Source organism: Saccostrea echinata, unplaced genomic scaffold, assembly GCF_033153115.1.
Source record: "Saccostrea echinata isolate AGI-Se365-2 ecotype Australia unplaced genomic scaffold, CSIRO_AGI_Sech_v1 ptg000029l, whole genome shotgun sequence".
NCBI lineage: Eukaryota > Metazoa > Mollusca > Bivalvia > Ostreida > Ostreidae > Saccostrea > Saccostrea echinata.
Genome location: NW_026889778.1, coordinates 1641263 through 1667160, shown reverse-complemented (window position 1 = coordinate 1667160; position 25898 = coordinate 1641263). Strand labels below are relative to the sequence as shown.

Below are 25898 nucleotides of genomic sequence, written 5' to 3'. Positions count from 1 at the left end.
TTACTATGGTTAGCTGTAGTTTACTATAGTAAGCTGTAGTTTACTAAATTCCATATTTTGTTGAGATTTCGAAGCTTGATATCTCTGAAATACAATACCAATGATGAAAATTTCGGAAATAAAAGGTGAATATAAAAGTAATATTTTCTTTTAATAGCACATATTTTGACGTTTTAATTGGGGAACGTAAAATATTTGAATTTGAAATTCATAGTCATAATAATTTGATTAACTAAAGTAAAAATTTTGATTTACTATAGTAGAAAACATTCATACTTTAGTAAACTATTGTTAACTATAGTATTTATGTTAGACCTATAGCGCTCTCTCTCTCTCTCTCTCTCTCTCTCTCTCTCTCTCTCTCTCAGTATGTCTTGATTATATTTTTAAAAAAGTATTATAATTTTTATTCTAAAGAGGATGATTTTTAAATGATACACTTTAATTTCGCTATTTCCAAATTATCTCCCCCTTGGAAGAGGTTTTGTTTCTTCATTTGCATTAAACTTGAAATTAATTTCAAAATAAATTGTTTTGTATCAAGTTTGGTTGAAATTGGTCCAATGGTTCTGGGAAAAAAGTCGAAAATGGTTAAAACTAATAGGTGACAGTGAGACGACTGGCAAATATTGATCAGAAAAGCTCACCTGAGTGTTTGGCTCAGGTGAGGGAATAAAAGAATATAATTGTTTAGCCCAAAAAAAATTGATCAATAGTTTCTCAGGCACCGCCGCATTAGGTCAAAAACTGCCACATTGATCAATTTTATTGACGTATTGAAAAGGGAAATAACTCAATTTTCTATTTTTCCAAGTTGAAAAAGAAAATCGAGTTATTCCCCTGTCATAAATGCTAATAGATAGATGTTTTTATTAGAAAAACAAAATATTTCTTGTTAATAAGGTATTTTCTGAATTAACTTTTAAAGAAAAGTTTGGAGTAAATTTATTTAAATTAGAATACGTATTATAATTAATATAAGAGAATTAAAAAGAGTAAGAATCAGTTGATTCAAAAACAGAAAACAAAAAAAAAAGTTCTGCAGCATTGAATTTTGAAATTTTGGCTTGAGAAACGATTAATTAATTAATAATTTTTTGGCCTTAATGATGTAACATTTTTTACAATCAGATTCTCAAAATTCTTGCCATGTACTTTATATTTCTTTTAGGCATACTTTTCTTTTTCAAATAGTCTTTAGAATTGAATTGAAAATGATGACTTCCGGATATATCTGGTCCAAGGGGAATTATGGTGACGATATAGAATTTACATTTCATTGCTTAATATTTTTTAATCATGTATTGTAAGCATCTTTGAAAATTCACCCCCAGTAAGGTATGAAACATTAGCGACATATAAGGAAAACATTTGAAATCAAGATCCATCTATCAAATGTAGAACATAAAATCAAAGGAAAACCAGGTATTTTTTCTTACTTATTTTCACAATAAACACCTAAATGAATCAGATTTTATGCTTTCATAAAAAAACCCAGTTTCCGGATGCTGTGATATTATTTAGACTTTTGGGTCTCTTGTTTTAAAATATGATGTCTTAATAACGACTACTTTTATAAACGTATAGAGTTGTCCAAAAGTCACCAACAGAACGATCGTACAGACAAACAAACGTAAAATTCATGGATCAGTGTTGTGTCAGGAGTGTTGCTATGGTGATTTATGTAACGCAGAAGGCTGTGGGGCCCCAGGTAGGTGAATTAATTTAATGTTCTCTTTTCATTATGATGCAAAACTAAAATCACTGCTCTACAAGTTTTGCGCAATCTTCCAATTAATATATGATAATTATTAGAACTATATAACACATTTTGTATTATACATTAAGAAAAAAATTGATCTTAATGAAAACATGTTAACCTTAAAATGACTATTTTTCTCTAGCATTGTTCATGCGAGGACAGTGAGCTTATCTTTTTTAATTGAAATTGAATGTTTGGTTCATTTTTGCATTTCATGACACAACAATAATGATATGCCTTAAAATAACTTAAATAATTTAACGTTTAGCTACTTGCTGAGCAATCTAAATAAATTTTTTGATTTTGCTTTACACATAATTTAAAGCATTTTTTCTGTAGTGCAACATTAATATGTACCTTTTTGCCTTGAATTGTTGTAAATAGATGTTTATATTATCAGCCTATCCTACCTCTAGAGGGCCGATCTGTTTTAACTGTGCTCACACCTTAAACCCCTCAGACTGTCATCACGTGACTCTATGTGGAACCAATGAGGTAAAGGAATAGAAATCTCTTAATAAAAATACATGTATATCAGTTAACTCTAATTTATATCAGTAACTTCATGTATTCCGATGAATTTTTTTCAGCTTTTAAATGTCAAATCATGTTTTGTGTCTTTTTATTTTTCAAAAAAATATCAAACACAAGAAGTTCTCTTTATAAACAGGAAAGGAATTGTATTCTTTGGAGCTCCTTTTGTTGATAAATATAAAACTTCAAGGAATATACTATTAAGACTAATTCTTAACAGCGGTATATTTCATGTGAAGTTGACGAAATTCCAGATCAGTATATTCAGTAGCTTCCAATTGAGGAAAGGTTATAAGATTGAAATTTAAATGAAGTAAAGGACATCTAATTTGGTGTAATTAGAAAGTAACTGTCAAACTTTTGGGGATTGTTAGAGAATAATATACATAGAGTTTCTAGCATGCATGCATTATGGTGTTCTTCAAAGTTTATAACCTTATAAACTCACCACAATTAAGATCATCATTTTTTTAATATATTAATTACTATATAATTTGAAATAAAATATTGAACTAAAATTATCTCGACGTCTGTACAATAATAATATACAAATATCCTGTCATTCGTTCATATGTAACATGATTTTGAGAGCACATAATCTGTAAGTGTAGATTTTTACAGCAAGTACGAGAAGCTCTGCAGATAAATTTACATTTTTGGGGCACCACTTTGAATTTTCAACTACAGAAATAATTGTTTAATGCCTTTACATGTTTGTGAAGTACAGAGTGTGTACTTACATTTACACCTAATCAGAGTTTTATATTACAAACGATAATCATTCAATGTATCAACAATAGATGTGTTTCCTTGGTGAGAGGCCTGTATTCGGACAACGTTACTTTACAAGTCACTGTGAAGATATACACGTAAGTTAACATCTAACAAGTCACTGTGAAGATATACACGTAAGTAAACATCTAACAAGTCACTGTAAAGATATACAGGTAAGTAAACATCTAACAAGTCACTGTAAAGATATACACGTAAGTTAACATATAACGAGTCACTGTAGAGATATACACGTAAGTAAACATCTAACAAATCACTGTGAAGATATACACGTAAGTAAACTTCTAACACGTCACTGTGAAGATATACACGTAAGTAAACATCTAACAAGACACTGAAAGATATACATGTAAGTATACATCTAACAAGTCACTGTGAAGATATACACGTAAGTAAACATCTAACAAGTCACTGTGAAGATATATACGTAAGTATACATCTGACAAGTCACTGTGAAGATATACACACAAGTAAACATCTAATGATTCACTGTGAAGATATACACGTAAGTATACATCTAACAAGTTACTGTAAAGATATACACGCAAGTAAACATCTAACAAGTCACTGTGAAGATATACACGTAAGTAAACATCTAACAAGACACTGAAAGATATACACGTAAGTTAACATCTTACAAGTCACAATGAAGATATACACGTAAGTAAACATCTAACAAGTCACTGTGAATTAGACAAACTCGTAATTATATATCTAGCGAGTCAATGTGAAGATATACACGGAAGTAAAATCTAATAATCTAATAAATCAATGTGAAGATAAACTCGTAATCATATATCTAACAAGTCACTGTGAAGATATACACATAAGTAAACATCTAACAAGTCATTGTGAAGATATACACGTAAGTAAATATCTAACGAGTCACTGTACATTAGATAAACTCGTAATTATATATCTAGTGAGTCACTGTAGAGATATACACGGAAGTAAACATCTTAAAAGTCACCGTAAAGATATACACGCAAGTTAACATCTAACAAGTCACTGTGAATTAGAAAAACTCGTAATTTATATCTAGCGAGTCACTGTGAAGACATACACTTAAGGTAACATCTAACAAGTCACTGTGAAGATATACACGTAAGTAAACATCTAACGGATCACTGTGAAGATATACACTTAAGGTAACATCTAACAAGTCACTGTGAAGATATAGATGTAAGTATACATCTAACAAGTCACTGTGAAGATATATATTGTACATGTAAGTTAACAATTAAGTTGTCATCTTTCGTCATTAAAAGAATGTTTATATCTTTTGAAAAATAATTACTGTGTTTCTCTTGCAAAAAAGAAATTCACGTAAAATATATTACTTACAGTAATTCATAAAGTTGAATGAATATAAAAAAGTTACTTCCCTGGTCACTTACTCGATCTTAGCAACCTAACCCTGGTCACTTACTCGATCTTAACAACCTAACCAAATTTATTTGATTCAGAACAACATACTTCATTTGATAGGATGTGTGTTTCTAAGTAAAATATCAAATCATAAACAAATTATTCATTCTTAGCATCACAATTACAATAAACATAGCCTTTCTATGATACACATATGATGAAAATAATTAAATATTTAATTTAATATGAGAGTAAAAACAGTAGAGCTGAAACAATATTGGGACGGAGAAGGTAAAAGGGAGTTTTAGGGCAAGAATGAGGAAGAGGAAAAGATGGTGTCAGGGAGCTTATACAAGAATGAGGGAGAGAAGAGGGTGTTAGGGAGCTTAAGACAAGAATGAGGAAGAGGAGAAGAGGGTGTTAGGGAGCTTATGACAAGAATGAGGGAGAGGAGAAGAGGGTGTTAGGGAGCTTATGACAAGAATGAGGGAGAGGAGAAGAGGGTGTTAGGGAGCTTAAGACAAGAATGAGGGAGCGGAGAAGAGGGTGTTAGGGAGCTTAAGACAAGAATGAGGGAGAGGAGAAGAGGGTGTTAGAGAGCTTAAGACAAGAATGAGGAAGAGGAAAAGAGGGTGTTAAGGAGCTTATGACAAGAATGAGGGAGAGGAGAAGAGGGTGTTAGGGAGCTTATGACAAGAATGAGGGAGAGGAGAAGAGGGTGTTAGGGAGCTTATGACAAGAATGAGGGAGAGGAGAAGAGGATATTAGGGAGCTTAAGACAAGAATGAGGGAGAGGAGAAGAGGGTGTTAGGGAGCTTATGACAAGAATGAGGAAGAGAGAAGAGGGTGTTAGGGAGCTTATGATAAGAATGAAGAAGAGGAAAAGAGGATATTAGGGAGATTATGACAAGAATGAGGAAGAGAGAAGAGGGTGTTAGGGAGTTTAAGACAAAAATGAAAAAGAGGAGAAGAGGGAGTTAGGGAGCTTAAGACAAGAATGAGGAAGAGAGAAGAGGGTGTTAAGGAGCTTATGATAAGAATGAAGAAGAGGAAAAGTGGATATTAGGGGGCTTATGACAAGAATGAGGAACAGGAAAAGAGGATATTAGGGAGCTTATGACAAGAATGGAGAAGAGGATATTAGAGAGCTTATGACAAGAATGGAGAAGAGGGTGTTAGGGAGTTTATGACAAGAATGAGGAAGAGGAGAATAGAATATTAGGGAGCTTATTACAAGAATTAAAAAGAGGAGAAGAGGGTGTTAGGGAGCTTATGACAAGAATGAGGAAGAGAAAAAGAGGATATTAGGGAGCTTATGACAAGAATGAGGAAGAGAAAATGAGGATATTAGGGAGCTTATGACAAGAATGAGGAAGAGGAAAAGAGGATATTAGGGAGCTTATGACAAGAATGAGGGAGAGGAGAAGAGGGCAAAAGGGAGCTTTTGACAAGAATGAGGGAGAGGATATTAGGAAGCTTATGACAAGAATGAGGAAGTGGAGAAGAGGATATTAGGGAGCTTATTACAAGAATGAGGAAGAGGAAAAGAGGATATTAGGGAGCTTATGACAAGAATGAGGAAGAGGAAAAGAGGATATTAGGGAGCTTATGACAAGAATGAAGAAGAGGAAAAGAGGATATTAGGGAGCTTATGACAAGAATGAGGAAGAGAGGAAGAGGGAATTAGGGAGTTTATGACAAGAATGAAGAAGAGGTGAAAGAAAGGAAAATAAGAATAAAAAAGATGCAGGTGCAAAGGGGTGCGGGGGTGGGGGAGGGAATGAGGGATATCGAATTAAAGGATGCAAAAATGAGCGATAATACAGGAATTTTTTTTTTTTTAATTCGTATTAAAGGTGGTACAAAACACTCATGAAATCTGTTTTCAGGACAGATGAAAGCGTTTAAAGTCATCATTTCGTAAGTTCTATGGTCGATACAATGACCTTGTCAGCAAATACAATTTATCATTGAGTCAAATGCTGACTGACGTTTTTCATGCTAATTATTAGGTCATTATTTACACACTGAATTGTCGACGGATTTTTCCGTTATTTCCCGATCATGACAAGGATCACACGGCGGGTGTGACCGGTCGGCAGTGGATGCTCACTCCTCCATGGCACCTGATCCCACCTCTGATGTTTGGAGGTCCGTGTTTGCTCTGCTCCTATTTTGTATTGTTTAATGGACTTTTGAGCTTGAATACTGTTCGTTATCTCCATATATTTCATGATACAAACAAACTTTTCTCAAAAAACAAAAAAATAATAATATTAATAATAATAATATAAAAAACAAAAATAACAGCTTGAGTCATTTTTTTTTTTTTTTTTTTTTTTTTTTTTTTTTATTTGTAAAAATTGAATGATACATTTTCTCTTAAGAGAACTTAAAGTGTAGCATATCATATGAATTTTCAATTCCTGGGCTATGTTTCTTTAATTTTTAATCACATTTTGCTCAAATATACCAGTATCAATATAATTTTGCTGAAATATAGTTACAGAAAGGTAGTATTTATAAAAACCATCACTCAAATTTGCAATAGATCAATCGGTAATTTTTAAAAAATGCATATTCTAATGTGGAATGTCTGATTTCACAATCTTCTTACAAGGGACTGATAGGGCATTTTTCAAGATATGTTGGCAAACATTTTTTGTTGAATTTCTCTCAAATTACATATAAACATAGATATTGTATCCTTAAACAAAATTTCAAAGTATCCAAAAAAATTATATTGGAGGAAAAATTTTAACCTATCTATTACGTACTACCTTAAGTCTGCATGTTTGACCTCAAAGTGATTTAATATTGTTATTATTCTAGGCATGTGAAAATCATGTATCGGCGCCCATTATTGTTGGAAGAAAACGATCCTTAAGGGGTCGTAGGTCTTATGAGCCATGCTCAGGTTGTTGCAAAGGGGACCTCTGTAACATCAACTGTAACGCTACCTTTACTTCCGGTACAATCATCAACACAGGAACTACTAACTGTACGTTTTTCTCTGGATATTTCACTCTAATGAATTTGAAAAATTGATAATAATATCTTTATATACATTCTTATTACTATATGCTCATATACTTGTGATAAATTATGTGAATTTTAAGGTCAAGATCTAATAAATGACTTTAGACTTTCTTTTTGGTGCTAAATCCATTTTGATGCCATAATCAATTTAAACTTTCTTTTTCCGTACTTCACAACTCTAATATTATTATGTAGAAAATAAAGTATTTTCATGGAATTCAATTTGAAATAATATGGAAAGTAATCCCGATACCTCTATTTAATGTAATATTATTTTAAAGAAGAGGCTAAGTATATACAAATTACCGTTTTCTGAGAGACTGTAGGCAATATGTATACATTTCCTTTGTCTAAATGGAAAAAAAACTCCCATATACATAACTAGTTTTCTTATATTTTTCATTGAAAATTACAGTATAAAGTATGATTTTCGTCTTGTTTATTTACAAATTATGCCCGATGCACTTTAATTAACCAAGCTATAGTTATAAAGCATCATTAAATACTTTGAGAAATCTGTAGGCTCCTTCCTTTGACAAGATCTTAACCTTAAGATATTCTGTAGTCTCATGTTATTACAACTATGCATTAATGCGTACGTAATTCCACATTGCTTTGATCAGCACCGGCTTATGTGACAGAAATACCTGGCAATTACGCTTTCTACGCACATCTTACGTCATCAACGATAAACAATTACGTCATCTTTAACAACGTTACAACCAATGAGGGCTTAGCTTACAATGGGACCTCAGGAATTTTTACTTGTAAATACAGTGGGCCGTATGTCTTTTCTTGGACCATAGCGACAAGTAGTCAGCGCTACACAGGAGCAGATCTTCTAGTTAATGATGTCGCGATCGGTTCCTCCTTCACAGACTCTCGCGGAAGTAGCGTTACTGGCGACTCAAGCACGGGATTTGTGGTGTATGACCTTAAGTTTGGGGACAAGGTCAGAGTCAACATCAATGGCACTGCCGATGCAATATTGTCCACGTTCTCTGGCTGGCGACTGAATTACAGTAAGCTTTACTTTGTCTCTGACTAATGAAAGATACATATTCATTTTTTTCTTTAGCTCTCAATCATGGTGGAAACTTAATGTTGATATAAATGTTTCACCCTTCATTCTCTTTCTGTTTGATAAGGGACAGGACCTTGCTGTTTTAATAGATCATGTAGTGCATGCAATTGCTATCCGTACGTCGTCTTGTCGGTGTGTTGTTGTATACTATGTAAACCATCGAACAATTTCTACTTTTTCAAAATCAAAGAGGCTCATTTTCTTTTGTTACACATGTGACACAAACTTACCTATATATAAAACTTGAGATAAACCTATGGTAGGTTTTCTTTTCTTTTTTTTTTCAAAACCAGTCTTCCAGCTCGGGGATGATACCATGAAAGGAATTAAGAAATTTTGAAGAGTTATGATTTTCTGAAATACTGTTAATAAAAAACTTAAGACAAATGGAGGATTGATAAGCATCATTTTGATCAAACAAACCATCTCTGGCCGAGTAAGGGATATTAAAAATTCTAAAGCTTGTACATTGCAGTTGAAATATCACACCTTTAAAAATCCTTCAGTTATTAAAATTTAAATCGAATTGTCATGCCAGCTTTTATAATCAGACAGAATCCTATACTTTTGGTAAAGGTTGTTTATATGACAAACACTGGTAATGTACATTAGGGCCATGGGGACATAAGGAAACAATTTTATTTTCAAAGTAAAAACAAAACTATAATTTGTCAAATCATAAAGGGATTCTTATTTGGTAAATTTTAAATATTGAATGAACCAAACCAACCTCCCATCTCCGATAAGAAGGAGGTTAAGTAATTATGCCATAAATAGGTAGACAGTTTTTTTCATCCTGTAAAGAACAAACTCGAAGTTTGTATAATGGACACCTATGTGCTGTTATCCACATCTTTTCATTACTGATAGGAACTGTACAACAATTTCATTTCAAAATTTATCTCATGAATACTTTAGTACGAAATGTGTGAGAAAAATCTCTACAAAGTTGACTTAGAAAACAGTTTTCAAAATAATATAATAGACAGAGAATGAGAGGAAGTATTTTCAAATTAAGTTTGCCCTGCAGTGATGTGCAGGCCATATTTTATTTTTTAGATGACTCTTACTTCTATGCTAGAGCCTCTTCTTCACTGACCAGACCTTCCTCCACATCATATGGCTTCACTTTCCAAAATGTAATTACCAACAACGGAAACGTGTACCATTCCGGAAACGGCACGTTCGTCTGTCCAGAGTCCGGCATGTATGCTTTTGCTTTCTCTGTTGAGGCCTCTCGTCAAGATTACATGGTGTACTTTTACCGGAATGGAGGCAAACTAAATGAGCTCGGGGTGTGGCCTGATTCCTCCTCTGGGCCCTACGAGGACACCTCTTCAACCCTACAAATTTTCCCTCTGACCCGCGGGGACAGAGTGTATCTTTATCCATCCGAAACCAGCACGCTACAACCAATGCATTCAACATTTTCTGGATGGCGCATTGGGACAAGTATGTTTAACTCATACAATATAAAGTTGCCCAAGTGATTTATTGTCATCAATACGCTTCATAGCTTTTTTATGACTGTTCATATTTTTATTCTTATTCAGCAAACCATTGTAAGTAAAACAACAAACCCTGATATGAATTAGTTTAGGTGAAGATGATTCAAAATTAATTTATTGAATAAATCGATACTATTTCCGAGTAGGTAAGACGTTAAATTAATAGGAGGTTATTCCACATAAGTCTTTTACAACTCAGAAATAATCAATCATCCTTTAGGTAGTTCCCCCGCAGCATTTATGGAGATGGCTCCCTCCTCAACCTCCTCTTCTCCCCTCTACTTCAGCACAGAGTATCTAGATACGTCCAGCTTGTTCTACCACACTAACTTTCAAGCTAACAAAGATGGCGTCTACATATTCTTCTGGAATATGGAAGCTGATAATAGACACCTTAAATCCTGGCTGCAAGTTAATGGTGGAACTGTAGGACAAACAGTCTCTGATGGACGAAGCGCAGGCTATGATAGTGGCTCCAATCTCGCCATTTTGCGCCTGCGCAGAAACGATATCGTAACTGTCAGGCAGGATTCAACAGCTGATGGAGACCAGACAATGATATCCGGTTATTTTATGTTCTCATAAATTTTTGTTTGATGTATGGAAGGATACGAAATGTAAATTTGTATTCATCTCTGGTTGTTTAATGTTGTTTAATGTTATGCTCTGCCAAATCAGAAACAGTATAATGATATTTAAGAATTTTACTTCTCCTCAGATGGAATGCATTATTAATAAACAATGAATTTAAAGTAACAATTTTGACTGAATAGGCTGAGTTCACCATGCGACGGACACCCTCGTACTTGAACAAGCGCTAGTCATATCGCTACTGATCCAATATTATCAAAATTTAGCTTAATATGTAATTTGTGTTAAAAAAAAAAATTTTGTCACAATTTCATGCAATTTACTGAGAAAATATCACAAAAGGCGATTTTTTAATGAGCCAGAATGCACCATGTATCGGACAGTATCCATCATGCTTCGAACAAATGAAATGTTGATAACAACCTAGTTTTATTGCGGTGGATTTCAACAGACAAGAAATTGATTATATATTAGTGACATGAAAATATTTTAATGCTTCATATAAAAATTAACTCTCTGTTTCAATTTAATCAACTATATCCATCCACAAATATAAAGAAACCTTAGTTGCGTCACTTCACATCGCCTACAACATGTTAGATAAGCTTTCTAATGCCTCGTAATTTGACTACCTGCGTTTTGGTCCGCGGGATGATCATCTTCTAGTTTGAAGAAATGAAGGGAGCTCACTTCTAGTTGTCATTTATCGATAACGTGTATTTTCGCAAAAAAAATTTAAGTATACATTTATTTTTTTATTTTTAAAAAAAAAAAACAGTTTTCAGTTTGTTATTATACAGGGTTGTTCTAATATTATTGAGACATTCTGATTATTTTCTGATTATTTTCCTTTCTAATAAACTTTTTTGGTGAAAACTGGTATATACATTGAACAAAACCAATAGTACATACACGCGTGAAGTATTTCAATTTTTTTCTTTTAAACGACATTTTTATGTGGCGACGGTAGGGGTACCCGGCGTAGTCTCGAGATGAGGTGTTAGAACTCTGTAACTCCTACGTACGTGTACGTAAGTTCTGGTTTACCCAGAGAATATATGAATATTATTGAAATTATAGAGGTTGTAGTTCGATTTTCATCTTGACTTTATTCTATCCAAGTTTGATAGATTTTAGATAAGAAATGCAGATATTATAAAGATTTTTTATCAAGATATAAAAATCTGATTATGAGGGCAAATTGATTTTGACCGAGAGAGAGCATATATCATTTTTTGTGTAGAGCTAGTTACGTAGAAGTGTTCATGAAAGTGCCTTATAAAACAGACAATGCAGAGGAAACGTATGAAATATATCTCAGTCTTTACTTTATCGCTGATTTACATTTTTCTGACAAATCACTTAATCATAATGGTTTTACGTCCCATGCGAGAATTTTTCACTCGTATAGAGACAGCACCATATACCAGTGAATGGCTTCAAATTTAGACCTTTACTCGACACACCGTGTCATTGAGCAGTGTTTTTTTTAACCGTGCCAATGTATGCATTTTAAGGTCTCATCAGAAAGACCCATGACTTTCACTTCTAGTGCCGGGCTCTTGGCGAAGGAACAGCAACTACTTATGTTTATGCCTTAGGTTTGACGCGGAGCTGTGAATGGGAATCGAATCCGGGCCTCCCTATCACTATAATGAAAGCAAAGAAGCTAGACGACCATCAGTCATAGGGACCAACTTGCAACTAAACTGTATCTAAATAAATTATCATAAGGGCCAACTAGCAACTTAATTGTATAACAAAGGAGATGAATTCATTTTTTCCATCGTCAACATTCCTTATTTATGTAGTAATATCCCTCTATCAACTGCATATGATATGTACATCTCCCGACTTATTCGACACTCAAGAGCATACTCTGAGTATGATCAATTTTTAAACCGAGGCAGGCTACTGACAGATAACTTGATATTACAGGGATATTCAACAACCTCCTTTAAAGTCAGCATTTCGTAAATTCTATGGTCGTTAATTATAATGACCTTGTTAACAAATATAACCTACCATTGGGTCCAATTTGGCTGACGTGTTTAGTACCAATTTTTAAGCATTTGTTTTTATATTTAATTTGACTACGGAATGTTCCGTCCACCTGATTAATACAAAGGGCTCACTGTGGATGTGACCGATCAACAGGGGATGCTTACTCCTCCTAAACACCTGATACCAGCTCTGAATTTTCGGAGGCCCATGTTTATCCTCTGTTCACAGATTTGTATTGTTTTTAGATATTTTGAGATCGATCACGTTCGGAAGAATTAATGACACAGTCCTAAAGCTGGTTCCGAATAAGGCACGTTTGTGATGGTACATTTTGTCGTTTTGCACATATAGTCGGCGATGACAATGTATCTACCCTCACTGCACATATTGTAATCAATCGGTACATATTGTAGCTATCGACAATATGTACCGAGACGAGCCTTTTTTCCCTCCTGTATAATGGACGTACAGTCACTCTTCGGCACATTTTGTCGTCGGCAACAATATGTACTACGAACATTTGCACATTTTGTCGCCGAGATAATATGTTGAAAAATATTTACTAAGATCGTCGTAGAGAGAGAGAGAGAGAGAGAGAGAGAGAGAGAGAGAGAGAGAGAATGATAGAAAGAGAGAGAGAGGGAGACAAAAGGTAGGCAAAGTATGTATGGCAGATAAATAAGTAAACAAGCATTTACTCGCAATACTGTAGGAAGAAGAGGTTTTGGTCAGAAAATTGTTTCCAGGATTGGTGTAGATCACTGTTGTATGACACCGTAATTCTTGAGATATCTGATAAATCAGCCTATTCTTTATTCTCGTCATATGTATTAATCTTGGAGTTTGATTGTTAATTTTTTGTTCAGTAGTAATGATTATCTTGAAATTATTTATTGCTTATTCTTATACTTGTGCTGATATAATTGGAGTTAGGATTGACTTTCATAGCTCATCTGAGCTGGAAGGTCAAGTGAACCTTTCTGATCATATTTTTTCTGTATGTTGTTCGTCTGTAAACTTTTCATATTTTCAGCTTCTTCTCAAGAACTACTGAGCTAATTTCATTCAAACTTGCTACAAAATATTCGTGGATAAAGAGGATTTGTTTGTTTAAATGAAGGGTCATGCACTATCTCAAGGGAAGTAACTAAGAATTAGTGTTTGTTTGTTTGTTGTTTAACATCCCTCTCGAGAATTTTTCACTCATATGGAAACGCCACCACTTGCCGGTGGAGAGCTGCAAATTTTGTCCTGTACTCGGCACTCAAGACCATTGAGCAGTGAGAGATCATTTTGTACCAGCATCTACTGGGACACGGGACCTCGGTTTATACGATCTCATCCAAAAGACCGGCCACCACGTCCCACAGTCATGAGTGGGATTCGAACCCGCGACGTAAGGATCAACGACTTACTCTGCGATTCTATAGTAGACGAGTAAAAATCTTCTCAAGAACTAAAGTCGAATCTAGCACCGGGGTAGCGCTGAACCCCTCCCTCCCCCCTTGATTTACTTTTTGTAAATTCTGTTAGTTAACTTGTATATACTCTCAATTTAGTCCATATGTAAAATTTCATAAATTATGTACTTAACATAAATATACAGTAACACACCTTTACACACAAATGACATTTTTCTGCCTTTAAAAAAAAAATATGAACCCCTTACCCCACCCCTCTGTTCTGAAATTTCTGGATCCACCACTGAGAACAACAGTAGCCCTGTGATCAGTGATGTTTATCTGGAAGTATTCTCAGTAGTGTAGATTCAAGTACATTCAAATAATGACCCCCTGGCCGAGGGTTGGGCCAAAATGGGCGATCAAAGTTTTACATAGCAATATATGGGAAAATTCTTGTCGCCCGCGTGGCGCAGTGGTTAGAGCGTCTGCTCTAGAGTCGCGAAGTAAGGAGTTGATCCTTACATCGAATCCCACTGTGGGACGTGGAGACCGGCCCTTCGGATGAGACTGTATAAACCGAGGTCCCGTATCGCAGTAGGTGCTGGCACGAAAAAGCAGGCCCGTAGGAAGCAATTTCACTTTGAGGGGGCACAACCATACATTTTCAGTTGAGGGGGCACTATCGACTACCAAAAAACTTTCCTTGACAAGCAAAAAAAAAAAGACGTTATTATTGAGGGGGCCCAACATGTAGTAGCTATGTTTTCTATAGTATTCTATATATCGGCAAAATTATTGGGGGGGGGGGCACGGCCCCCCCGTGCCCCGCCGGTTCCTACGGCCATGAAAAAAATCCCTCACTGCTCAATGGCCGTATGTGCCGAGTATAGGACAAAATTTGCAGCTCTCCACCGGCAAGTGGTGGCGTCTCCATATGAGTGAAAAATTCTCGAGAAGGACGTTAAACAACATACAAACAAACAAAAATGGGAAAATTCTTAAATTATTTTTTTCAAAAAACAGCGTAGCAATGATAAGTCATATTTATATGGAAGCATTGCCATCCAGTCATGCAATATGTACTGATGGACGACAACATGTGCAGTGAGGGTAGGTTCATGTTGTCGCCGGCGACTACATGAACAGACGACAAAATGCACCGTCACAATCACGCTGGATGAATTTACATACCAATTACATTCACAAATGTACTGAAAAACAACAGAAAAATCTTTAAGCAAAAATATCTATGGGGCGACAATATGTACATCTGTAACTTTTCAGCCGGCGACAATATGTACCGATGGACGACAGTATGTGCAGTGAAGGTAGGTACATACTGTCGCCGACGACAATTTATACAAAACGACAATATGTACCGTCAAACACGTACGGCTGATATTTCATGAATTTTTGAAAGAAGGAAAGAAACAGCACACAAATTTGTAATAGGGGCTTAGGAATTGAGAAAAATTGCACCAGTTTGGGTCCTAGAATGTAAGCAAGTGATGGCAGAATTTAAAGAATTGATGATTCCCGATCGTTCAATGAAATATAAAGATATCGAACAGTAATCAAGTTCAAAAGTCCATTGAAACAATACAAATTTGAAGCAGAGCAAACACGAACCTCTAAAAACATCAGAGATGGGATCAGGTGCCATGGAGCAAGTAGCCTCCGTCCACCAGACACATCCGTTGTGTGCTCCTTGTCATGATCAGGCAAACGGAAAATCCGTAGACAATTCAGTATGAAAATATGAGCCTAAACATTTGCATGAAAAACGTCAGTCATCATTTGACTACATGATTGATTGTATTTGCTTACAAGGTTACTAAATTGACCACAGAATTTGCAAAATATTGAATTTAAATTGGACTGTTGATATCCTTGTAAAATCAACATATTTGTCAAGAGCTTGCCTTGATTTCGCCTTGTTTGTGAATGTTAGAATAAAGATACTGACGTTTAACATAGTAACATTAAAATGAGGTTGTGATTATCTCTTCGGAGTGCTACAGGTCAATAGACAGTAGACATATGCAAGTTTATAATTTCACTGGGATTTATCCAATGATGTTTTCACCAGGAGATTTTGCGTATTTGTATTTTAAGTTCTAGGTAAAATTCTTGTGAGTTTTCACTAATTGATCTTCTTAAGAGATAAAGTAGAAGTCTAAAAAATTCGAACAATACTTGTATCTCTAAATGACACAGATGTAATATTATTATCCGTCCTTCGGAGAATGTTTATCGTATTGTTAATTTGTGTCCGATGCATGGTGAAATGAACATAGTATTAAAAACAGTTATTAAGTAAATCAATACAGGCTTTGGAATGAAATTTCTTAAAATTTGTTCTACATTTGTCAATTATTCACGATATTCACCCAAGAAGGACTTGTTCCCTTGAAGTCTAATGAAAGAAAGGCAACTGTAAAACTTTGTAAAATCATATAATTCTTGTACTCCCCTTTGATGATAGTCAGTTATGATGTCTTTTCAAAGCAATTATCAAGGGTCTTTTTAATATGATAATGAAAAATCGGTTTCATTAAAAAGTTTAAATGGTCGACTTTAAGACGGACGCAAGTCAAAACACTGAAACATTCAGGTTTGGTGCATTTTTTTCTTGCTTAAAGTTGTTTGAAGCAAGGTATGTGTCCGATGTATGTTGAACTCACCCTATAGTTTTTAAAGAAAAGAAACTCCGACAAAGTGATAAGCATGTAGGTACACAATCTATGAATTTATATAAAAGCATAGGTCTTTTGACGTTAAATATTAAGAATAAGATTCGGAGAAAAAAAATGGTAACTAGCAAGCGCATATCATGGGACGTTTTTGTCCGGTTTCACAACAGAATTTCTCTAAAGTATCAAATATTTTTTTACAAAATGTAAGATTATGATATGAGAAACGTAAACATGATATATTACTTTTATAAAGTCACAGGAGACAATTAGAGTTAAAGAACAGTGTTCAAGCTCACAATTACATATAAAATTATAATGAGGGTAAATATAGACGCACTACACTTCAGAGGTTGGGCAAGGAAATTTTGTCAAGTGCCCTGAGCTGTCCTTGTATAGATCAGGTTAATGTTAAAAGTGAAAATAATGAACAGTAATCAAATAAAGAAAACCAATTTTGAAAAGGGCAAAAACACAGACCTCTTGAAACACCAGAGATTGAATCAGGTGCCTATAGCTAGGAGGAGTAAGCATTCCCTGTCTGCCGGTCACACCGTGATGGTAAACGGACTAACACGTATTCAAAATCATAATAAAACGAATTACTTAACACTTGGTATGAAACATGCCAGACAAAATACGAATTAACTATATGTTGTTTTTATAACCACAGTATCTATAGTCAAATTGGAAATAATTAATTCTTAGATAAATCAGTGTTGTATCACAATGTAACGATTTTTCAATCATCAAAATTAACCATAATGTGTAATATGTGTTTGTGTATTGTATAATATGTATCTGTAGACACTGTTTTCTATGACCATATGATATTACAATTACCTAGTACAATAGTTCTAAGAGATAAGGATTTTGAAATTGCACTTTGATGACTGAAGGACTAATTGTAGATATTCTGAGAACAATTGGATTACAGTGTTCCTTTTCACTAACTTCCTATGTGGTATATGCATCTCTGTCGTTCTCGTTCTTTCTTTTCTTTAAACTCTCTCTTTCTCTCATATTGCTGTGATCTGCTGTGATCTTCTGATGCTGTAGAAGAAATCTGCGTAATTTACTACTCGCAGACTAAACAGAAATTAATATCCCCTGGAAAAACTTACGTTTACAATATTTTATTTCTTATTAAAAAATTAGTTTTAAAAAAACCATTCGTTTTTCTTCTTTAGGACTGTATTTCTTGACCTCGTATACTGCTAAAGGTAATATTTTTGCCATGTACGTACTCGTCCGTTTGTTCTATTTCATGCTTCTAAGTAGTATAAAGAAGACTTCTCATTATCAGGTGGCCTGTATACATTTACTGTCGATCCGATTTTATCATTAACCCCGCATTATCGTTACACTGTTTGCACGTATGTAGATTTGAACGTAATTACATATCATAGGCGATATTTCTTATCATTGTATCAGCTAATGAAGGGTTAGGATTATACTGATGTGTAATGATTCCATGAGATTTTTGGTTTTGTTGTAAGTGAAAGGTTTTTATTGATGAAATGCACTTTATTTTTTAGAGGTCTTGGGTTGACGTGTTTACGTTGTGATAACGTCTTAGAGCCTCGTTTCTGTGAGAGGATAGAGTACTGCCATGACGGTGAAGTAAGATAAACTAATTTCAAGATCTTAATTTGCTAAAAAATATTATTCAAAATAATTTATGACAATAAACATTTGAAGAAAGTCATATTAAAAAGGTAAAAAATAATAATAATAACAATCCCTAACTAAATGAACAGTTTGTAAAACTTTGTTATTTCGTAGATTTTTTTTTAATTTGCATTTCAGTAAAGGGATTTAAGAAACATGTTGCTTAGAATGTATTCTTGGTGACTGATTAGTTTATTCACTTTAAGCGTTGAAATAACATTGAAAACTTAAAATGTTCTGCACTATGATATTAACTTAGTATCATAATTATGTTCCCCAAACGGAGTTTGGGAACATATTGTTTTTACTCTGTTTCTTATTATTATTATTATTATTCTTTTTTATTCTTATTTCTTCTCCGGTACTTTTTGTTCCGCGAGTGTTCTCGGAAACTGCTCATCCAATTGAGTTAAAACCTTTTTAGGTGTAGATGTGCGGAACGAAGGTCATTTTGCGCGCACATGCATGCACGTGCAGGCGCGTGCAATGAGTGAAATGACTGACATAATTTATATAGCCGTAACTTTTACATTTTTTTATGAAATGCTTTGAAACTCATAACATAAGTATATATTAGTAGAGTAAACAAGATGAAATGGTTGAATTAGCATGAACTCACGCGCATGCACGTGCGCTTCGCTCTGATTGGCTGAAACAAAAGTCTCAATATCTTCCTTGTTTTTTGACAAAATACTTTGAAATTTAAAACATAGTCATACATTAGAAGGTTCTACAATATAGTATATAAGAATTATCATGAAAACACGCGCATGCGCGTGTGCTGCAATCTGATTGGCTTAAACTTTAAATGGCTATATCTCTCTTGGTTCTCAACAAAACAGGATGAAATTTAGAATATAAATAGGTATAATGAAATCCTACATTATGCTACTATCAAAATTGAATGCAAGACCATGCATGCGCGTGCGCGCACGTGCAATGCGAAAAAATGACCAATATAATTGATATAGCCGTAACTTCTATGCTTTTTGATGAAATGCTTTGATACTTACACTATAGAGAGATACTAAGAGTTTACTTACGCTATAGAGAGATACTAAGAGTTTATAAAAGATGATATGGTCAACATGCACATGCATGCACGTGCGCGCGAGAGCATTGCTAAAATGACCTATAAATTTGATATAGCTGCAACTTTTATACTTCTTGATGAAATGCTTCAATACTTATAATATAGAGAGATATTAATGGTGTAGACAAGATAGTTTGGTCAACATGTACATGCATGCACGTGCGCGCGCGTGCAATGCTAAAATAACCTATACACTTATATAACTGTATCTTTAATACTTTTCGATGAAGTGATTTTGATATTCATTATATAGAAATATATTAATAGTGTAGACAAGATGATATGGTCAACACGCACATGCATGCAGGCGCGTGCATGCAATGCTAAAATGACCTATATACTTGATTAAGCTGTAACATTTATAATATTTTTTATGAAATTATGAAATGCTTTGATACTCATTATATTAAGATATATTGATAATATAGACAAAATGGCGTGGTCATCCTGCACTTGCGCACGCATGAAATTCTAAAATGACTCATATACCTGATATAGCCATAACTTAATTAAAACATTTTTTGATGAAATGTTTTGACACTCAGAATATAAAGATGTATTAATAGTATAGACAAGATGACATGGTCAGCATGCACATGCATGCACGTGCGCGCTCGTATAATGCGTTAAACAATCAGTGTACTTGATTGCCTTATTTAATGTAACTTATTGGAAATAAGACACCAAAAGGAGGTTGGGGAGCGTTTGGGGAACATCTGTAACGGTCCCCGTTACAATTATAACTAGTTAAAGATGCCCTGCGTTGATTGACAGGTGTGTGGAGTACAATGATACCAGAGAGAGAACGGTGATACGTCTTTCTGGATTGGCTGTCTACTGCAGTCAGTAGTTCTCTCTCTCTCTCTCTCTCTCTCTCTCTCTCTCTCTCTCTCTCTCTCTCTCTCAAGTGTATTTTGAAGATTAGAAGTATTACAAGATCTGGAGACCCATGGGTCACAACACTCACCTGAGACACATTCTTTAATTGGCACTGTTCTTTGGAAGAATATTTTCTACTTTGTTTTCTATACACATATATACCAAGCCTCTTTCCTTACCCCTCACCAAATTATAACAACAATCGAGGAGAAACTTCAGGAGCACTGTACAACAGCATGTATACAGTTACAGGTGTTAATGAGATGAGGATACTTCAAAACTCCAAGAAACTTTTAAATAATTTGAAATCACAAAATTTTACCAACATCAATAGCGTACGAATTTTCAACACTTTATACAATCATTATACAACTATTAAAGTCCAGGCCCTTTGACATCATAGACAGCTGCTTTTTCAATAAAAATGGAACTCATAGAATTACATAACTAGTCATTGATCATATGCAGAATTATTTTATTAAAACATTCTGATTGTACATAGGTACTCTGAAATTGATATTAAAAAGAAAGAGTTTCTACTTGACAACATCTATGTTGTTTTTGCGATCAAGTCTTCCAACAATCTGTTGGGATTCCCATGGGTACTAAGTTTCCGGTTATTAGCACACTTATTTTTGAACTCAATGAAGCTGAATTTATTCAAAAACTTCTACATCAAAAGAAGTTTCCTGCTGTGGCCTTCAATTCCATATTGAAATATATCGACGACCTTTTTGAACTAGAAATAAAAGATATCCTACGGAGTCTTACACATTTATTTCGTATTTGAATATTATAATAGAAAAAGACATAATGGCAAGCTAACAACAAAACTTTACGATAAACGTAATGACTTCAACTTTTCTATCGTCAGCTCCCTTTATTTATTTAGCATTATACCATTATCACCTTTATATGGTGGTTATTTCTCCCAGTTAATTCGATGCACAAGAGCATGTTATACATACAAACAATTTCTAAAACGAGGAAAGCTATTGACAAATAAGTTGAAAATTCAATCATATTGGTCCTGTGGTTCTGGCAATTAGGTCGAAATATGTAACGATTAAAGAAAGTAGACGACGGGAAAAAACTCACATTTGCCTATGGCTTAAGTGAGCTCATAATGCCACTATTTCATAAAGTATCACTTTTCAAGAAATTCTCTTTTTCCCATGAACTTGATATTGTTTCAGGCTTTAATTTACTCTCCATTTCAAAATTAATATTGAAAATTATGACGTCCGGATATATGCGTTCCATGGAATAATGGCAAAATATGCAGCATTTATTTAAGGAAGACAACAAAAAAAATCAATTAAAATAATAAGGCAAATTTAAATGCTTTACTATTTTATATACGTATTGGAAGCATTTTTGAAAAGAAAAATTCCTCCAGGTATGAAATATTTGTGACATATTAGGAAAATCATTTATCAAATATAGCTTGCGGTGTATATATGCTCCTTAACATACAGTAGAATTTTTTCCCTCATAAAATGTATCCTAATACTGTGGCCATCACTTAGACTTTTGGTTTTCGTTCTGAAAATATGATGTGTTTGCTCTGCTCCTATTTTGTATTGTTTAATGGACTTTTGAGCTTGAATACTGTTCGTTATCTCCATATATTTCATGTATGGTATTTTCGTCTAGGTGCAACGGTAAGTTTTTGTTTTGCTTTTCTTTTACATCTATTCTTGGGTAAAGTTTCTTCATATGCAGGCATTATAAGCCTAGATTTAAAAGATATAAGATACTTAATACTGACAGCATGATGTGAATGTAAACTGAGTCTGTAAATGTATAATTATATATAAAGTTATCCAGACCCTGTTAGTAATATTAACGTAGGTTATATATGTATGCCTGTTTATTTTCATTTTGGAGTGCATACTGTAGATATTTCGTATATTTTTTCTAAAATATTATTGCTATAATACAAAAATTGGCATATATTGTTGGTGTTTCCAATTCAAATTTATTTTCAAACAGAATTATAATTGCTTTTATTCTAGGATTTCCAGAAAGGAATTGTTTACACGTTATGTGCAATGGAGTAGTGGGAACCTAAAGTAGTCCTGACAGAAATTACCGATGTCAACTTGTAGAATATTTCACATTCTGATAAGAATGTGACACAAAGAAATGCAATATATAAAGAATTGTCTGATTGAATTGTTTGATATTTGTTAAATGCCGCCTCATATTTGTATTATTAAAATTATATGATGCTTTTACATAATAATAATATTCAAAAAATTTTAATTAAGTATTCATTTTGAAGGTAATGAACTATTCAAAGTGTACATATGCATACTAGAGAAGTTTAACAATTCAAATGTTTTAACGAGCGGTCCAAAAAATAAACTTCAATGTTTGATCGCTGTATGAGATATATAATCTGTCGTTGAGTTGAGATATTGGATCTGTCGTTCAGATATTGGATCGTTGAGATATTAGATTGCTATGATGTTTTTTTATACCAAACTGTAGGGGGGGGGGGGGGGTCAGCAGAAAAGAGAAAGATTGCTTGATGCGATTATCCATAACATCTATCACATCACGCTCTGCTCATCACCTATATAATGTAAATCGTATACGGTGCCAATTTTGATGCACCGGAAGCGCATTTCGACAAATCATGTCTCTTCAGTGATGCTCATGCCGAAACGTTGGAAATCCGAAATATTTAATTTAAAAAACTTCGAAGAGGTGAAAAGGGTGGGGGGGGGGGTGCCAAAGACTGGAGACAAATACGTCGAAGGATTAGAGGGAGATAATCATTAATTTTGAAATAAATTCCTAAATTGTATCACAGCAATTAATTGATTGATTGATTGTATTTTGTTTTACGTCCCTCTCGAGAATTTTTCACTCATATGGAGACGCCACCACTTGTCGATGGAGAGCTGCAGTTTTGTCTTATACTCGGCACTTACGGCCATTAAGCAGTGAGGGATCTTTTTCGTGCCAGCACCTACTGCGACACGGGACCTTGGTTTATACGGTCTCATCCGAAGGACCGGTCTCCACGCCCCACAGTTGGATTCGAACCCGCGACGTCAGGATCAACTCCTTACTTCGCGACTCTAGAACAGACGCTCTAACCATTGCGCCACGCGGGCGACCACAGCAATTAAATGTATATCCGTATTTTCAAGCTAGTACCTAAGTACTATTTTATTCATATGCCACATTTACATAAAACGGTAGAGTTTCGATAAAACTCTTCACTAAATACAATACCTGTTAAATTCTCTTCCTCTGTTGGAATGTACATTCAAGTGACTATCTACCTGATTTAGTTACTAACAATTCAGGATACTTTTTTCCAGAAAGAATGGTAACTTGTCCATAATTGATTTGATGCTAGCATATATAATATTTATTTAATAAAACAGGTATCCTACTATCCACTTTTTTAACTTGTATACTCCTCAATTCTCAACACCACAAGCACTCATGAAGAATTTGACCCCCTCCTCTATCATACAATTTCACATACCTGGAGCCCTAAAAAATCTGGATTCCAGCAAAACTAATGGTTCCTAATCCTATTTTGCAGCCACTATTGAAATAATTATTTCAATAAAGGTTGCGAGTGCATTTCAAAACCAAACACAGGTTTCACTCACTATTGAAATAGCGTTCACTATTGAAATAATCATTCCAATAGTGGTTGAAATTGCTTTTCAAAACAAAACACAGTTTGCAACCTCTATTGAAATAACGTTCACTCTTGAAACAATGATTTTAGTAGAGGTTTTGAATGCATTTCAAAACCTATACCAGGTTGCAACCACTGTTGAAATAATGTTCACCCCACTATTGAAAACAAATATATAAGGATACGTTCTTCATTAAGTTTTCCAACTTAATAAATTAATTCATTCAGTTTAAAATATGATATGTATTTTTTTGTTTTAGTTTCTGTCTAGAAATACTATTAATATACGGATATCTGTGATTTAACGGATCTATTAATTTTAAGTTATTTTGTTATATAAGGTTCATCTTTGCTATTGATTGGGGAAAATAAAAGATTATAAATACAGAAAGTTGTCGAAATTAGAATATCTACACTAAAAAGATGAAAGAAGACATCTATGTGATATCTAAGTGTACAAACTTTCTGATGAAAATATGGAGAATTTTTCATTCATATAGAGAAATCACCATATACCGGTGAAGGGCTTCAAATTTAGACCTTTACTCGGCACTCAGGGCCATTGAGCAGTGAGGGTTCTTTATCGTGCCAACGCCTACCGTGATACGGGGCCTCGGTTTTTAAGGTCTTATCCGTTAAGACCCGCAACTTTCACTTCAAAGTTCCCAGCGCTTGGCGAAGGAACAGTTGCTACTTATTTTTATCGACTTAGGTCAGTCGCGGCCGTGAATACTCCTTAAGTTTCGTACTCCTTAAATTTCTCCTTCACTGCTGTTAATATTTTGGTGAGGAGTAAAGAAAGGGGCTTGGTAAAACATTTACTGGAGCCCGCTATATATCTTTGCTTGTAAAGAAATTTTAAGAAGTTTAGTAATCCAGTATAGGTATGGTAATTCGATTTCATTTGATTGTTTGGAATGTTAAAAATATTCAAAACTGACTTATGATTTTGAAGAATTTCTTCCTTAGAAAGGGAGCTATGGGTATAATTTGGTTTACTACTCGTAGAATTAAATCTCATTTCCTCTAAAATACAATTAAAACTAGAAAATCTGCAATTGCAAGCAATACGGTTTGTCATCCAGACCTGAACCATAAGCTTTAAGATTGTTCAATGCTTAAAGAACTGAGTATTCGTAGAAACTCCCCCCTCCCTGCCCCCTTCACACACAAGTAATACAAGGTAGTGTCTAGATGAAAATTATAATTTGAGAGATCTGATTGGTGTAAAACAAAATTATTAAGTTTTTTCTGATATCTTAGAATAACAAGAAGGTCTTCGGTAGAAGACGAAAGACCCTAATTAATAGAATGCGAGGTTCACTTCAAAACATGGATGAAGCAAAATAATTCCTGAATTTTCCTCTTTAAATCGGGCATTTCTGCGTAGGACATGGGTTAATTTTTTTATGAGATGACAAACTATGTGTAAGCCTTCTTTGTTAGCAGAATCACGAACATTTCCGGCGTGCTGATGTTTTGTGTACAGTGGCGATTAGGCCTTCACGCAGCTGCGGGAGCGGATCCCAGGATTTTCAAATTAATAAAAACAATGGAAATTAAAATTTAAATAATTCAAACTATTATTGAATGAAATTATTCATATAAAAATAATACAATCACAAGAAAACGCGAAATGTTACAAAATACAGCTAACGATCGCTACTTTTTAAAGATAAATTATTTCTAAATAAAATAATTATAAATTCTAAGACAAAAAAGAAGAATGAATACTGTCAAAAATATCAGATCATATCAGTGGAACTGAATTTTATTCATAAAACCTTAGGATCTTCCCTTTTTCCAT

General features: G+C 34.2%; 1 pseudogene; it reads left to right on the top strand.

Annotated features, from left to right (window-relative positions):
* LOC133195457 (uncharacterized) overlaps positions 1 to 25898 on the top strand; it is a 67935-nt pseudogene that overhangs the window by 1886 nt on the left and 40151 nt on the right.